Genomic DNA, 18,053 nt, shown 5'->3' with positions numbered 1-18,053 from the left:
ATTGAGTATGGTGCAGTATTACGAGCACAGAGAGAATGAAGAGAAGGAGAAGGTAGGGAAAAAAAATAAGGAAGGTTTTGATGCAGCAGTCATTGGCCCGGCTTGACAGCTGCTTCTCACTTGCCGGAATACTACGCCTGTGGGGCCAAACTAGTGCGCGTATTGTAAAGAGGAGGGGCATTGGAGTAGTGAGTGTCCAATGCTGTTGCAAAGGGTTGTGGCTTCTAGAGGACGGGCATCCAGAGGACGAGGAAGGAGAGCAGGTGACTATGACGGAGACCGGGGAGGTAAGGAACAGCCAGGTCGGTCCTCGCAGAACTATTTTGATGATCCGAGGGGGCGACAGTATTACCATGATGATTATGATTTGGGCGAAGTGACAGGACTTACCAATGGCTAAGCCAGCCAAGGGCAGGGTGGGGGATCAGTCCAATCTCTGTGGACCAGCGGGGACCCTATGTCAATGCTGATCTGCAAGGCTCAGAGAAGACATTTATGGTGGACACAGGCGCAATTAATAGCTCATTTTCTCGTTCACTGGTCCCCGTGGCAGCCCTGTGTGGCCAAATAATGTTTTGGTAGGCTTTTCAGGCACACCGATTGTGAGCCCCATCTCTGAGCCACTGGCCCTGACTATTGATCCTTTTACGGTAGATTCGCCCTTCTTATTGACATCTTATTGTGGAGAGAATCTAATGGGTTTTGACTTGTTGAAGAAGTTACACGCAACTATTTCATGCTGTCCGGATGGCGTCTATATGACCATTGGACCCAATGTAGTGAATTCTAAACAATGTTAGTCAAAAGATGAGTCTCCTCCCGTGGAGTTTATGGAGGTGCCGACGACATTATGGGCTATAGGTGACACGGACGTAGGGCTGTTGCAGATCCCTTCGGTTTCCATCAGAGTTAAGGTCAATGCTGTCCTGCCCCGTCTTCCCCAGTATAAGATACCAAAGGCCAGGAGAACGGGCGCTGCTGCAGATTATACAGGATTTGAATGTGTCGATGTTGAAGAGATGAATGCTAATGTGTGCAATAGCCCTATTGTTCCCATCTTGAAAAGGGCACCCTCAGGTTCCCCAGATAATCATTCTGATGTCTACCACTTTGTGATTGATCTAGGTGAATAAGATTGTGGTCCCTCAGTTTCCTGTTGTTCCTGACATCACTGCTCTCCTGACTATGATTCCTCCCTCTGCCACATACTTTTCTGTCATTGATTTGAAGAATGCGTTCTTTAGCACCCCCATACACCCAGATAGCAGGTATCTGTTTGGGTTCTCCCTGGCCGGCAGAAGTTTTAGATTCTGTCTAGCTCCTCAGGGCTATACTGAAAGTTCTAGTATCTATAGCCAAGCATTAAAAAGGTCAATTGGACTCCCATGTCCTTCCCTCAAATAATGTCCTACTGTAGTATGTGGACGACCTCTTGATAGCTTCAGATCCTGAAAAAGGTTGCAAACGTTAAATTATTGCTACATTTGGCCCATCATGGTGTCCCTCTCTAAATTTCAATATTCTCGACAGGAGGTCACCTACTTAGGTCACCTACTGTTGAAGAAGGGAAGGAGACTAACACCTGAGTGCATTGCTGCTATAACCAAGATGCCCATCTCTAAGATGCAAAAGAATGTGTGAACGTTTATATGCATCACTTAGTATTGCCGCCACTGGAAACCCTAACTTAGATTTACTAATGAAGCCCTTGCTACGCCTAACCACTAAAGATGTACATGACCTGCCCTGGAAGCATGATTGTCAGCAACTAAAAATAGCGCTCTGCTCTGCACCTGTGCTTGGCACTCCACACTATCAGAAGCCATTTGTGTTGTCTGCACACAAAATAGCTGGCTGCGCACTCTGTCTTAACACAGGCCTTTGGAGGTAAGCAAAGGCTATGTGCCTACTTCTCTGCTCTGCTGAGCGTCGCTAGAGCAGTCGCTGCAGTGGCCATTTCTATCTGACAATCGGCAGGGCTCTTCCTTGATACTGATCTCACAGTCATGGCCCTGCATGCTGTGGACATACTTTTGAATAGAACGAAGACGCAACACCTTACCAGTGCATGCATGACTGGCTGTGAGTTGACCCTGTTTGCCCCACATGTCACAATTAAAAGATGTGCCACCCTGAACCCAGCCACGTTACTACCCCGCATGATTGCATCTTCCGTACGGAGGAAGAGATGAAGGGATGGGTAGACCTGACTGATGTTCCCCCTATCCGAACCCCAAGGGGAGCTATATGTCGATGGTGCTTGTTTTAAATTACCAGATGGCACAACAACACAGCCTATGCTATCACCACCTTACGCACGTAGTTGAGCCATCACAAGTTCCCTACTAATCAGCGCAAGCTACAGAGTTAGTGGCCCTTCTTCTTGCCTGTGAGTTGAGTGAGGAACTGGCTGTCAATACATACACTGACAGCCAGTATGCGTTCACCGTGGCTCATAATTTTGGGCGGCTCTGGGCCGAGAGGGGGTTGCTAACATCCCATGGTACTCCCTAAGAAACTAGCAATATTGAACTGCAGTGCTCGTAAGTCAATAACTGATGATGTTGGGAGGGCGAATGCATTTGCAGATCAGACAGCAAAGGAGACAGCACAGACTAAAACAAAGAGGATGTTTGTGGCAGGTCCAGCTAGATGGGTGCCTAAAAATGGGATGTTTGAGGATACCCTTGAGAACGTAAAAGAAATCCAGAGTGAGGCAACAATTGAGGAGTTAGTAATATGGTGAGGCGAGCATGGCTAATTTGGATGAGGATGGGTGTTGGACGGACAAATCCGGAGAGCAGAGATGGATGCTACCGGATGCATATGTCCTCCCTATGGTTACCATGGCGCGTGGGTCAGCACACATTAGTGCGAAGGGGATTAGCAATCTGCTAGATTCCGTCTGGCAGAATGACAATATCCCCAAAGTTGCAGCTCACCTGATGAAGTACTGCATGGTCTGCTTGATGCACAATCCTGGGAAGGGTACCCCCACTCCTGTTGGCAGTTTTGCGCCACCTTCCTTCCGGAGGTTCTCCAGATGGATTGCATCGAAACAGAACGAGTCAATAACTTGGTGGTTCTCTGTGAATTCAGTAAATGGATTGAGGTTTACCCCACTAAAGAGAACACCGCCATGGCGACGGCAAAGGTGCTCTTGAATGAGTTCTTCCCGTGTTTTGGTTTGCCCCGTTTGATTTGGAGTGACAATGGCAGCCACTTTAATGCCAAGGTCACCCAGTTGGTGTGTGATGGGTTGTACATTAGGCAAAAGTTCCATGCAGCTAACCACCCCAATCAGCAGTCCTGGTTGAGAAGTACAATGGTATTCAAAAGCTGAAAATGGCCAAGATCAAAGAGATCACAGGATTGCAGTGCCCCGATGCTTTACCCCTAGCACTAATGTCTACAAGAGTCACAGCTCACTCTAGAACAGCATTGTCCCTGTATGAGGTCATGTGTGGACGTCCGACAAATGTCTGGGGCATCCCGAGACCACATAGGTTCCTCGACATAGAATAACCCCTGCTTATTGAGTACCTTCATGAGTTGATTATGTTCTATTCACCAACAAATTGCTGAGATGTTACGGCAACATCCAGAGGGTCCAGTCCATGAGATACGGCCAGGTGATTGGATTTTAGACTGCAATTTTCAACTGAAGGGTGACTTGGAGCCACGCTGGAAGGACCCCTCCAGGTCTTTCTGGCCACCAGGACAGCGGTGAAAGTCGACAGTCAGAACCCATTGCAAGAGGGTGCCCCTTCCGCTGCCCTATGACCAGTGGGTCATGAACAGGATTGGGGACTGTGAGACAGAGCACGTGCCACGGTTCATTCACTTCACAGACGCCCCGCTCACGTGGGCACTGACGGAGGAGGAGAGTCATGCAGTGCTGAATGAGGCGGTGCCACCTGAAATTAAAGCCATCCAGGAGCCCCAGCCAGTTGGCCCACCTATGATTGAGTCACATCCAGTTGAGCCCCAATACACCGATTTGCCTGAGTCTGACCTTTTGCCCCTTGATCCCCTTGAACCTGACGGCTTGTTCTCTGACCCCACTGTGCCCGGAGTGTTGAGGTACAATTTGCGCCCCCATAAGAGGAACAGTGCACCAAAGGGAAAGTCAGATAAGTAGGTATGGACTGCATTGCTGAAGAATAGGGTTCATGTACCCTGCCCGTAGTACCAACGATAGCTTAGGGACAAGGGGGATTGGTGCATTACTCGGACAGTCACCAAACAGGGCAAGTGAACTATGTTTCCAAGGAGAAGGGGCTTTGCTCTGCAATGTGGGATCTGGATCTGAGCTAGATGAACAGCTCCACCTCCAGTGCTCAAAAGCGCCTATGTCTAATGAGCAATATATTGTCTTAATTCCTTGCTTTTATTCCAGCTTGGTTCCATGTGTTAGTCTTTTCCGCTGTCTTACAAAAAAGATCCCTCTGGTCGCCCAATTCAGGAGGAAGAGCAGCCTTTCGCAGCTCCGCGTCCTGAGCGGGGCGGGCCTGTTTGGTCCTCCTGGTCTTTGAAAAGCAAAGTTGTGTTCGTATCAATTATTCTGATCTCTTTGATATTGGTTCTTGGTGTGACATACTTTCTCAAGGAGAAATATCCTGTGCATACTTTGATTGGTACAATGCCTGTTCCCCGGAACATATCTTTGAGAAATTTCAACACACACATTTTTTTTACCTTTATGGTCATGAAATTCACCAATGATGACACCATGGGCAAACTGGTGAGTACCAACTAGTAGCCCACTTGGTGATGCGTACGTGAGGTACTTTCTGACCTCTATCACACTTTATACTAATTTTGTCACTAATCTTGTGTGGTCTCAAATTTCCTCTTGACGCTTGAATGAAATGTGGTGTATTTAAAATTTGAACAGTTGGACTAATAGGTTATTGACAGTAGGTCTGGCCTATGAGGGAAGTTTAATGTCTTTAAAAACTCCCCCTATGTCTTAAAAGAAGATAATAAAGTTAACTGTTCAGAACAAGTCGGTTCCTTTTGTGTTGATCAATTACTGAGTAGGGGGGGCGACCTGACTGTTTACCCCCTGGTGGTCCTTATGTGTATTTGACTCAGGTGGAGAGGCACAATTTCCTACAGTTCAATGCATCCGAATACTACCAGGCCTTTCAGACCTCGCGCCAGGATACTCAAGAGTAGTTGTGCATGCTATAAAATACCAATATAACAATGTTACCGAAGATAATCCGATACCCTTGTCAGTGGTGGATGTCATGGCTCCTTTCTGTGCCCGGGGGGTTGGAGAAATAGAGGTGGGGTAGAGTAGATGCAACACTACTTATATTTTGAGAGTAACAAAAAGGCCACCCCTGATCACGGCTCCTAATGTTTATTCTGTTTGCGGAGCTCACGGTTATGTTTGGCTTCCTGAAGGGTGGTCGGGAAGGTATTACCTTTCTTACCTTTTGCCACCTGTGTATATAGCCCCTCCCAATTACCATAAGGACCATCATCTACATCTTAGGGATGCCCATGTACCCCGGTTTAAGAGAATGAATAGCACTGATGACATAGATCGGACAGACACCACCTTGCAGCAGAGATATGGTCGTGAGTGACCCGGGTAACCCGATCGGGTCACTTCCTTCATCCCAACAGTTAGTTGCAGAGATTTTAATTCTATCATCAATTACATCTTTATCTTTGCTCATTTATCACACTTTCTTGAGCAATTGGAAGCCATCTGGAAGGTGTTTAGTGACCATAACCCACTTTTTATTAGTATAAAGTTGAAACTAGAGGAGCAAAATAAACCTAATGAAGGGCCCAAGTCTCTTGATAGTAAGCCAATGGATCAGTACCTTAGGTTTAAAGGTACAAGGTGGCCCCAGATCTATATTTAGATAATCTTAATTGAGCCTGTGGCCAGGGCATTACCATTTGTTTTGTGGCTTCCACTCAATAGGAAGTGTTACTAACAGCCTTTAACAGGATTTGTAGGAAAGTACCCAAGAGCTTAGTCTGCGGGGTGGTAAATCCAGGGAACCCCCCAAAAAAGACGGCTCAATCACAAATGTAGAGGCTCACCATAACTTGTTGGTAACGTTAATGAAAACTCAGAGAAATCAAACAGAGATTACTCTCTGTCTAAAGAAATATAAAGCAGCTCTTGCCAATTGTAAAAATAAAATTAGAAGTGATGCCTAGGACCAACTCTTTCAGAATATTATTTTTAAAAACAGCACCAGATTTTGGGAACTAGTCAATCGCTCATTTTTTACAGGAGAGATTAGTGGCATAGTAGTGTGCCACATTACCCACAATAGTTGGATATGGCACTTCCAAGGGATATACGGATTTGGCACAATTGAAGTGTTAGTCTCAAACGGGTAGTGTCCTAGTGGCAAGTTTAATTTGATTTTCCTTTCGGAGAAGGTACATGAGGCAATTGCATATATGCCCAAAAATAAGGCCTTTCTACCAACCTGTTTAAAACAGATAATTCTAATTGGGCCAACATTTTGATCCACGCTGTTAAAGGCCTATATCACTCATTGATTCAGTGGTCATGGTCATGGGGTGTTTTATACTTAATAGGTAAACTTTGTGGTTAGAAGTAAACAAGGTATTGTCTGATTTTCAGTATGGTTAGATCTAGAAGGGGCACTATATATCAATGTCTGAATTCAGAGATGTTGATAGGGAAATATACAATCCCAAAAGGGTGCTCGCTACATCTTGCCTTTATGGATCTCACTTCAGCTATTGACTATGTCAATAGCTGAAGTGAGATCCATAAAGGCAAGATGTAGCGAGCACCCTTTTGGGATTGTATATTTCCCTATCAACATCTCTGAATTCAGACATTGATATATAGTGCCCCTTCTAGATCTAACCATACTGAAAATGGTTAGATCTAGTTAATAGGAGCAAGTTGCGGTCTGCTCCCATTAACATGGGTTGTGATAGAGACATAGTGATCTTCCTTCATGAGTTACACAGGGACCTGTCCGTTGTTGTCGGATATGATTAGAATGGGAGTTTATCCCCATCATTTAGGGTCCAACATGGGATAAGACAGGGTGGTATCTTGGACCGCTAGTATTTACATTATGTATTAACAACCTGGGCCCAACATTATGTGAGGCTTTTAAGGATATACCACATGCTGGTCATCAACTTATTCCAGCCGTTTTATAGCAAGAACTGCGAGAGGACTGCAGCAACTTTTAAAGTCCTCTGCTAACTTTATGAAATGTATGAATCTGATTACTAATTACAGTAAATCGCATATTATTATGCTGTGCTCTAGAGGAAGGGTTCTTAGGAAATGCACTTTAGAGAGTTTTGATGTAACTAGAGTTAAGGCGTTTTCATATCTGGGGGTTTTATTTGACGAAAATGGTTCATGGTTGCTTCCCGATTGGGAGCAAAGCCGGTCAGTCCCTTATTAAAAATGTATCAATCGAAATGCATCTCCATGGCGAATAATGGCAGTGATATTTGGGACTATAATGAGGGCAAAGTGCTGCGAACAGAAGAAAATAAATTTAAGAGGAGCTTACTCTCTTTACCCCAATCTACTTCCTCTTATATACTACATAAGGAACTAGGTTCAGGTTACATCGCTGATCTATTAGCATTACAACCCCGTCTTATATGGCTTTCAATAGGGCTGAATAGCGAGTTGGGTCTGAACTTGGAGATTTTAATTGATTGTATGAAATTAGAGAGGGCCAGTAGCATTCTGTGGCTCAGCTATATTATAACTTCATACTCTAACCTAGGAAGCCCCGATCTCTATTGTCCGCTTGAACAGTGTCCATGGATACTTTTTATGGCTGAAGAGACAATTTACATCTGCTACTCAGGCATTTATAGAAAGGAGGGTAATGAGTAAACCTACAGTCCATACATATGTTCCCCATAGGTCTTGTTTGATTACTGAGTGCTATCTTACTCTTGTTACACACCCTCACCACCGTTAGTTTTAAAAAAAGATTCAGACTCAATTTACTACATTGGCTTCTAGCAGAACCTTTGGTTTGGAATAAAGTTGATCATCTTGGACCTTATAGTTGGGACTTGTTCTCAGATCAAGACTGTTAGACCTGGTATCATTGGCGTGAGTCTCCCTTCCATTTTTTACTGATTGCCTCCTTTGTTTTTTATATGTTTTGCTTGTTAGATGCTTTGGGCACTGTCCCACTGCTATTCAGTACCACAGTGCAAGGGCTCCCTATGTTACATTGATGTACTGATTAGTGACTCCATGATTGGGTTATTTGATTTACTTGTCGGACCCTAGTACAGGGCACCATGTGTGCCCAGGGCTTGTAAATCAAATGCTGCTGGGCTTGGAGCACTGGTTGTGCCACCCACAGAAGCAGCTTGTAAAGTGTGTCTCAGGCCTGCCATTGCAGAGCCTGTGTGCTATAGTACTGCCATGTCAACTTGGCAAGTGCACCCACTTGCCAGTCCCTAAACCTTCCCTTTTCTTCATATCAGACACCCCTATGGTAGGCCCAAGGGCAGGGTGTATTGTAAGTATAAGGTAGGACATGCCCTTGTGTGTGTGCCATATCCTAATAGTGAATTACAGTCATTTTTGTTTTTCACTATTGCAAGGCTACCTGTTCCCCAGAGGCCAGAATGGACAGTTTGATTACTACATCTTATAATACTAACTGACTCAGGGAACATGGTAGAAATTCGAGTTTAGTATGCCTGAACTCAGAATGATAAAATACATCTTTTAGTGAAGTTGGTTTTAATATTCTGTGTTTGAAAATACCACTTTTAGAAAGTAGGTATTTTCTTGTCTACCTATCCCAGCCTGCCTCTGCTAGGTTGTGTATTCCTTGGCTGGAGTTTGAGTGACAGGTGCTTAGGGGATTCTAGGAGACAGGGTGAGTTAGCACAGTGCTGAAAAGAGAGATCCGCATCTAGATGGGTGGGAGGAGTTGCACCTGGGACCTGAATAGGGCTGTGCCTTCCCTCCACAATGCAGGCTCTACCTCCTGTGGTGTGTCTGATGTCCCTGGTCTACACTGTGAAATGAATGGAGTCTTGTCAAGAAAGTGCTCCAGGACTGGCCAGAACTGGTTTGGACTAGAGAACAAAGATATTTTGAGTAAAAATATGGGGACCCAAACCCCAAGCCTTTAGATCACTTCTGGGAACAAGGCAAACCTTTTGCCAAGGAGAAGAACCAAGGAAGCTGCAGGAGTTTGGACTGCCCCTCTGTCAGTGTGCTGCTTGCTGGGTTGGCCTGCAGTGGTTTCTTTATTGCCAAGGAAAGGAGAAGGAACTTTTACAGAACTTTCATCATCTTGCAGAACATTTCTCCAAGGGCTTGACCTTGTGCTTGCCTCCTGCTGAAGTCTCAGGGACAAAAGACTTCACCACCGGCTACCCTCTGAATTTCCTTGCTGGGAATTCTGTTTGCAGAAGCCTGCGTGTCACTGGGAGTGCGACGCATCAAGAAGAAGTGTGTCGCAGTCGCAGCTGTTGCCGTTGCATCCCCAGAGAAGCGTGTTGCTGCCGTAGAGGTTGCCGCCGCATCACCAGAGAAGCATGCCTACGTCAAAGCTGTTACCCGACGCATCACCAGAGAAGCGTGTCGCCACCGCAGGGTCGCCGTCGCATCACGGGAGAAGCGTGTCGCAGGGCCTGTCGCGGCTCTAAAGCTACCGAGTTCGTTGCACGGCCACTGGTCGTGCATCTTATCGCACCGGATTGTCGCATCACATCGAGGCGCCACCTTGCCACATCGCAACCAGGTCGCAGGACGAGAATCTACACATCACCTCCGCTCCGGTAAGTATCCAGACGCATCCCCTACTGTACGCAAGCATTGAGGCGCGACGCATCATCTCCCCCAAAGCACGGAACCGAAGCATCTCCCACTTTGCAAGTCTTTTGTTTGTTTTGCGTTACACATCCAGGTACTTTTGTGAGAACTTTGTTGCACTTATGATCAACTTGAACTAAGTGACTTCTACCATTTTTAAGTCTATTTTAAGTACAGTATTGTGGATTTTTGTGGCCTTGTGTTAAGTCTATATTAAGAATACTTATTTTTATAAAACCTGTGTTGTGTCCATCTGTAGTGTTTTCACTGTATTACTGTGTATATTCACAAATGCTTAACACACTGCCTCTGAGATAAGCCTATTAGCTCGTGCCAAGCTACCAAGGGGGTGAGCAGGGGTTATCCAATAGTGTAATCCCCTTTCCCTAACTTAGAAGCAAGGGTCCCTATTTGGTCAAAGGTGTTTACCATTGCCAACTAGAGACCCCCAGTTCTAACAAAGACACTATGCACTTTGTAACGTTTTGTGATCATTATAGATTGCTTTGGAAACAATACATCTTACCTTTGATGAGAGTGCACAGATTCACACAAGCGAGACCCGTATTTAACTTTTCTGCAGTTGCTACAGAATGAATTTGTATGTTTTAATGTGGGTAGCTTTTTAGTGGGGTCAGTTAGACTCAAACAGCAATGAGGGCCGTTATGACACTGTAAATAGTGAAGATGATGTTAATATAGTTGATTGCTTTATTGGTTTTTTTTTTTTTAAGAATCATGGCTATTTATTAGTTTGTTTTTTAGAGGAAGCCTTTTAAATGTTATTTCGGTGATATCATGTTTTTAGATTGATGTAAAGATCATGAGAATTTATCCTGTATGTTGTTTAAATTTTTGCATCTTTTATGGTGTTAAGTAACCGAATAAATACAATTTGACTGAATTTGGCTACCACATGATGTGGAACACTTAGTTATTAAAAAATCAGTAGCTTGTTACTAAACAGAATTCGAATTTCTTATTTCAACAGATGATATACAAACTATGTAGTATTAATTATTACTTTACTCTGTTCTCCAGACACCATCAAAGTATACAAACAGACAGTTAGAATATATGTCATAAATAAAAACAATACCGACTCATTAAAATGAATTCTGTTATAGTTTCAAAATTGTATCACTCACATTAACTGCTACTAGCTCCCCAAAATTAAAAACATTGTGGTATATCAATATTGGTTTTCAGGTCCAGATCAAAAAAGAGTGGGGTCAAAGGGGCGCTGGGCGGCAGCGATACAAGCTGCCAAGCAAAGATATTCTCTTGAGAGGTTAATTGATGAGTAAAACCCCATACCTCAGCCCAAAAAGAGCAGCACTTTGCGCCTTGGCCCAGATAAACCTCCAGTGCCAGTGATAACGAACAAGAACTTGTCTTTTTGTACAGTCTTAAATTGACATTGGATTTATGTTCGATTAACAGCCTGCTCTTAGCGGTTTGGGCTAGCCATTTTAATTTATCTGTCAGTCTGACCCCCAGGTAGTCGAAACTTTGTACTCTCTCGAGTACTTTGGTGTCAGCTCTAATGGCTAGACTCTTGGAAGCTCCAGACCCAAACACCATAAACTTGTTTTTGATGGCATTGAGCGCCCAAGCCCCTGGCCATACAAAAGTCCAGAAATGTATTAATGAAGACTTGGTGCCCTATAGGTGTTTTTGAGATGAGGAGAGAATCATCCGCAAAGAGAAGGATAGGAACCTTTCTATTATTCAGAGTGGATGAATCATTCCTGCAATCCATGAGTGCTTTCACTACATTGTTCATGTAGAGAGTAAATAAGGGGCAAGTATGCCCCTTTGATGCACTCCACACTAAGGGGCCGATTCAGTAAAATGCCCTTCGAATAGCCGTACGGAGCTTTTTTCCTGTACGAATCGTATGCAGAACCTTACCCGCACGTACGATGTAGTACGATGTGTACTCAAAGCAGTTCTCCCTACGAATCGTACCGAAGACCGTACAACTCACTAATCCGTACGAATCGCATTCGGAACGCGCAGTACGCGATGTCCGTACGGATCAAAGCTGCATTTTCCGACCCAGCACGTACGAATCGTATTGACAACATTCCGTACAATTCTTTTTCTACGGGAGCTTAAAACGTCCGTAAAAGCAGATTTCGCCACGAAATGCGTACGAAACTGACCCCCCGGGTACGGTGAGTACACCCCATGATTGCAGGGGTACAGTGCATCGGGGCATGGTGCGTACACCACTGGATTTCAGGGGTACGGTGCATATGTCCCTGTGCGTACACCCCATGATCGTAGGTGTAAAGACCGTAGGGGTACGGTTCGTACACCCCAAGGTAGTAGGTGTACGGTGCATATACCCCGTGCATATACCCCTTGATTTTAGGGGTACGGTGCATATGTGATAGTGTTGCCCTCCGTACGAATTGCTCATACGCGATGTTTACCATATGAATCGCGTACTCATTCCCCAGTCCGGATCGCACTTGGTGGGTCGTACGGCATTTTTACGAATCGTACGGTCCACTGTGCGGGTCGATGTCGTACGGCTTTACCCTTCATTTTCGTACGGTTCGTAATGATTCGGACGTAGTTTCTCGCAACGTATCAATACTACGCGATTTGTACGTTTCGTACGGAAACGGCTACGAATATGAATTGTCGTACAGATTCGTTTCCCGAATCAGAATCGACACCTTAATGGGGATGAGATCTGTTAGTTCGCTTTTGTTTTCCCAGCACACTTTGGCATAGTTCTAAGTGTGGAGCTTTATAGTGAGATGAAGCAGATTTCTTGGGATGGGACACCCATATTTGCCAATACTCCCCACAAATTTTCTCTTGGAATGAGATCGAACGCAGCTCTATGATCAACAAACGCTTCATAGAGCTTTTGTCATGAAAGTGAAATGTATTTCCAATAAAGAATTCTGAATCTGTAGACCTGGTACTAGTCTTTGAACAGAATCCTGCCTGAAGGGGAGATCACATTTGCTCATCTACTGACTATTCTAGTAGTCTATCTAAGATCTGCCTAGTGAAGATTTTTTTGCAGGTTGCCAATTAGACTTATTGGCCTATAGTTGGAGGGGGCACAGGCATCACCTTTCTTGTAAATCGGAATTATCTCTGCCCCCTCCATGAGTCATGGATTTCCCCACCAGCGGAGATGGCAATAGATAATAGATTTACATAACAAGTCCAAATCTAGGGTTCTGTTTTATACATGTCACCAAGGATTTTATCTGGCCCTGGGACTATGGCGGATTTTAGTCAGTGTCTTCAAGGGAAAAAGCTGTTCGATCATCTACTTCTAGATCAGTTGGGAGAATATCTGCACAAGATAATACGTAGGCAGAGCTCAAAGTAGAATCATTGATTTTTGTTCCATCATATAACATAGAAAAATGGCTCACCCAATCTTCAGATTGAATATGGTGGTGAAAGGTATTCATCCTATCTGTGTGGGCCTGCCCTGCTAATCTCCAGAAGGACCAATTATCTTGAATTTTGGCAGGTGCTAGCATGTTCCACCAGGTCTTATTGTCTGAGTTCCTTCTGGCTTTGCTCATAGCAAGATTATAATTATGTTTTGCATCTATAATACTTACTCGATTACAATCCTTAACTGACTGCCTTAGCACCAGTTTGGCATTGTTACATTTATTGTTATACCAATTAGTATAATTTCTGATTTGACAACACATTTTGCCAAGAGACACAAGGCTAAAATGGGTTCAGGAACTATGGTTTTAGTCACATTTTTCGTCCTTCTCAGTGCTTCCCCAGTCAAAGTTAAAATCAGAGAATTATGTTCGCTATCCTCACGAGGGTCCACTCTCATATCATACAGTTGCGGCCATAGTCTAAAATCTAAGAAAACATAATCAATAAGACTGGAGTGGAGGCCTCTTTCAAATGTGACTGTCATGGGCAGGGTTCGAGGTGGTTCACCCCGCATGCTCTTAATCGTCTAACAACTGTCATAGAAGCTCATTTGAATGCAGTAGCAGAGACATTGCTTCAGGGTTTCCCTGTCAAAAGGGGGATATTCCATAATTCGTCCTCTGTCTATAATAGTTCATTAATGTAAGAGGAAGGTTCAAAGGATGTATTGAAATCTCCTGCAATTATTATCTTTGTGTTAAAAGGAAGGAACTCGGTTATCTCGCCTAAACGTTGTAAAATAGAGGACTCACTGCTAGTTGGAACAGATCGAACATATACACTTATAAAAGTCAGTCATATTTCTGTTGCTAATATAACTGTAATCCCCATTATGTGAATGAAATTAAATGAAATGAAAATTTATAAAGCGCAACTGTCACTCCTAACGGAGTCTCCTGGCGCTATGTCAGGGCAATAAGCCTCTCACAGAGTGTATACACCTGGGAAGTCATTTTTAATCGTATCAAAAACCCTCTCCCCGATTACTCTGGGGGATTTGCTTCAACATTGTAAGAGGAAAATCCATTTAAATAAAACTTCTCCGTAGCCCACTTCTCTTGGACCATGCAAACATCACACCCATCTATGTAGGACACCCAATCAGAATCAACCAACTTGGGTTTCATCACAGCTAGATTCCAAGAGATTAGTTGAAAACGAGGCTGTGAATCGTTACTATCCTGTAAGGCCTAAAGGCTTTAGGGCTTGCGGATTTCCCCCAAAGACATGCTCAGATGTATCTGGTATATCGCCATTCCGATCCAAACAGATCACATCATTGGTATCACAATTACAACTATATATGTAATATGGTTATAATGAGTAATCAAGTCAGAACCGATCGTTTTCAGTAGAAAAAGTATTATCTACGGTTTACACTTCTTCACTGTGGTGTACAAAATACCTCTGATACAAAGGTGCAGATTACAAAAGTAATTACGTAATGTAGCGCAACAGCTATAGTTGCTGCCCTACGTTGAGTGATAGGATGAAATATGCCATATCTACTAAGATCTGGCACACTCCAGCTCTCTCCCAAGCAGTGATCCAGAATCAGGCTGCCTATAGCTATGCACACATCTTTGCTTCATAGTGCAAGGGAGTCTAAGACATGTGCACTATACCTTTTGTACTGGAAGAGACTCATCCAGCACAAAATACTATACATATTTTAGAGCTGTGAGGGGTTAGAAACCCCTTTGTCCCCTGAAACATCTTTGGGCTTAATTTAGACTTTGGTGAATGGTTTCATCTCTGTCACACAAATGGAGTACCTTACTGAGTCACCCTAACACATATCTCATCCATCCACATTTTGAAATGTCTCTTGAAACCATGCACATCTGTCTATATTGTGATTAACTATTGTCATTGCAGTATCCTGTTGATTTTAGTAAAACATTGACAGGCAGTACGGTGAGACATAATGGTTATCCGTCAGTATTTTCCAAAATTTGCAACGTTTCTTGTTCTTCAAAGGAGTTTTTTAAAATAAACTAAATGGCCCTCCCTGCCTAGAACCTTTCTCACAGGATATAAGGGTCATTATTATTTTTTCCTGTCCCTGACGCCAGACTCAATTCTATCTGCCCTACATGGACCAAATGGCATCTGGTTATTAAAGAAAGTATTCGGTTTACAGAGCTGATGGGAGTTTTGTTGATGGAATGCCAATATTCCACACAATTTTAAATGAGGTGGTGCCCCAAAGGTTTTACAGAGAAATTACTCTTTTCCTTTTTCAACAGAGTACCATGTCTGTTAAACTCTAAACCACCCTCTTGGTTCTTAATTAGCAGACTATCTCCTCATGGGGTAAAATGTTGTACTAATTTTAAGAACATTAAAATGCTGGGAGCTCCATTGAAGACACTGTTGTGGCTCAGAGGAATAATGTTTGGTATTAGCTTTTTGCTCTAACAGTATTATGCTTGCCTTTCTGCTTCTTCCTTTTTAATTTAAAATATTCTAACGTTAACAAGTAGAATGTTCTCTTAGCCTTACATCTCTTGTGACTAGGGCTATACCAGTAGTTAGACCCATTCCCTTGTTATACGCCCGATCTGCAGACTCAAGCCTATAACTTGATTCAGGACCTTTAACAACTAGTGTAGCCCCTCGCAACAGGATACAATATTGTAATACTTTGCAGTAGTAGATTCTATTAGTTATTAAACTTCCATTCCTTTGTCCTACACATTTGGCTTGGGGGTGTAACTCTGTAGTGGGAATTTAACAGGTGCTAAAATGTGCTACAGTAGTGATAAAGCGCAAGCTCACCTGCTCAACATACTCACCTGGGCCCATAAAACTAAACATATATTTAAACAGGTAAACTTACACTCAATCAATTTTAAAATTGTACCATTTGGGATTCATACCATTTGTCTTACCAATCTAAACCACTGATACATATAGTCCTAAAGGATCAAGGGAGTTAGCAAGAAAATAGGTAGTATAATAACATTTAGCATTTCATAAATAACCACAAACTCAAGAAAAGTTTTAAGTTCTTTTATCTAAGTAAACTTTAAATGCTTGGAAACCATGAAATCAATAATTTCTTGTTCTATTTAAAATGATGTAGATTAAAACATGCATATGCAAATAATTTGAAAAGAAAATATCATTAAGCATTTAGACAAAAAGTGGGTAGATAAAAGGGAAAACAGTACAATGTCAAACCCACGCTTTATAGTTACCTAGAATGGTGTGTTGACCAGCCCTGGCCACGGGCTGAGACAAAGGATAAGAATCGCAAAGTGCAGGTGCCAGCGAGAAAGAACAGGTGCAGATCAAAATCAGGACAGGTTACTGACCAAATTGGATCAGAACAGGACCACCACAGGCTAAGACCAGCACCACAGCTAAAGTTCAAAAGCCAGCGTTGTAAACCCTCTCTGCAGCTAACAGTCGAACCCCGATTGGGTCATCGAACTCCGTCCCAAAACCCCGATTGGGTTATCGAATCTTCTGAAAAAAGTGCTCCACTAGCAACTCTGCTCTTGATCACCTATTGAGTGCGTTGGGTCAGTGACAGGTCAGCAATTCGGACAAGTCGGACAATCTAACTAGCTAAGCCTACCCTAGTTATACTATTTTCCAGGTCAGTGTACCACCCCCAAATGTTGCAAATGTATGAATCCCACACTTTTATTGGGCAAAGGACGAGGAGTAATCATCACACCATATTAATATGAGGTAGCTTGTCAATCATGTATTCAAATGTTCCCTCCCATAACTCCATAACTTTATCTTCCCATGTACTTTTATTCTACCTGGTAGTATAATGTATCAATAAGACATTCAAACAAATTATTCAATTTCAGCTTCCTCTGGCAGGGTGAGGAGTTCACTCTTCTCATAGTTCTTGCCATTCATGTCAGATTGGCATGGGTTCAATGCCACAGCTTCAGCAGCTTGGGGTTTCTTTTGCACAGGCGCAGTCTCTCCAAAGATGGAGTTCAGAGGTACATTTAGGCCTAGATACGATACATGTAAGAACAGAAAAGAAACAGTTTTAGAGACACAGAATAAAATGAATGCACTGTATGTCACTTCTTTCTACTCTATTCCTATTATTTTATTTAAACTATTGCATTAGAGGTTAAGCAAAACAAACACTTAGCCAAGCAGCAATGCAAGCTTCTTGCACGTTAGAACACAGAACAGCCATCTTAGTTCTAGTGCGCAGAAGCAAAGGTTTCCCACCAAGCATGTCACGTGAGTGTGACAGACGCGTCCGCAGTAGAAAATTCCGCGTTGAAGCAGCCATTTTAGTGCAAACGGATTATACTTAGTAAAAGCACATTGTCAAGCTTTCCCTAGATACCTAATATGTCGTCTAATGCAATATTAATATGACAAAACATGTTAGTACATTTAATATTATTTTCGAGAGGTCTGAATACAAGCAAGTCACTTTACGTGTGCAACCTTGCTCCATCAGTAGGTTATAAGGGTAAATTGGAAGGTTCTTCCCTCATGGGGTTGAATGCGCTAACAGTGTTCTAGCCATCTGTAGGAGGCTATTACAGCCATTTAAGTCCTAATCACTGGTTACAGACTTTTTACTTTTGGCACAGGTTTATAACACTGGACTGGGCCTTTAATGGTTGGTATAGCTGGTATGACTATAAATCTATATTATTACATTCTATCTTCATGGGACATATAGCTTGCTGGCTATTGTGGCCCTTATAGTGCACCTACCTTGTTATAGCCTTCGACAGGTTGGGCCTGTAATAGTGGCCTGCACCTTAAATGGTAAGTATAA

Source organism: Lissotriton vulgaris, chromosome 4_1 (assembly GCF_964263255.1).
Source record: "Lissotriton vulgaris chromosome 4_1, aLisVul1.2, whole genome shotgun sequence".
NCBI classification, from domain to species: Eukaryota; Metazoa; Chordata; class Amphibia; order Caudata; family Salamandridae; genus Lissotriton; species Lissotriton vulgaris.
The sequence above is the reverse complement of the archived record's forward strand: the minus strand, read 5'-3'. Positions refer to the sequence as shown.